Source organism: Brassica oleracea, chromosome C4 (genome assembly GCF_000695525.1).
Source record: "Brassica oleracea var. oleracea cultivar TO1000 chromosome C4, BOL, whole genome shotgun sequence".
Taxonomy (NCBI): Eukaryota; Viridiplantae; Streptophyta; class Magnoliopsida; order Brassicales; family Brassicaceae; genus Brassica; species Brassica oleracea.
In genome coordinates this window covers 20,326,733-20,327,482 of record NC_027751.1, presented here as the reverse complement: position 1 = coordinate 20,327,482, position 750 = coordinate 20,326,733, and positions in this window count along the sequence as shown.

Sequence of the window (750 nt, the reverse complement as noted above, 5' to 3'; positions counted from 1 at the left end):
AATCCCTTGCAACATCGCGAAACATCTTCAAGCCCGCGAACATTTCAGGCACGAAACGCGGCATGCGAAAGAATAACAAATCTTCAGCATCGCGAGACGTCGCAGACTCCTGAAGATTCGTTCTTCGACGAAATTTCCTTCCTCGATAAAAACACTTTCTTGGAAGACCAGACAGTCATATGCACTAACATCTTCTCAGAACATATCCTTCGCGAAGACTCGAAACGGTATTTTTTACCATTAAGTTTGTTTCTTATCACAACAAACTCTTAACGTCCTAAACAGACTTAGCCATCTCGTAGAGATGACTCTCGTACATCCGACAGAAGGATAATAGCGCTATAAAAGAAACCCAAAATTTTTGGTCAGCACTTCCAGGAGGCTTAATAATTGTCCTTGGAGAGATGCTCGGTTCCAACCATACAAGTCGTATAAGCCGAGAACCTATCGCGGACTTTAAATCGGTATGGAATCAGGATGAAACTGAAACGGGATACGTAAGTCGAATTAGTCATCGCACCCTCTACAACCAGGAGTAAACGTAGGTCTTGCCCTAAACCCAGCGCACTGGTCTCTAACATCTCTAGGCATAGTATCAAAAACCTTGATACGAGATCCCAAAATTTGTCTCTTTGCCAATATTCGAGCGTATTCAGAAATCCCGCAAGTTTACACACTGCGGAAAACTCTCGAAATAGATCACGGATATAGCAGTTCACACAGAGTTAGATTACGAGATGACAACTCGTA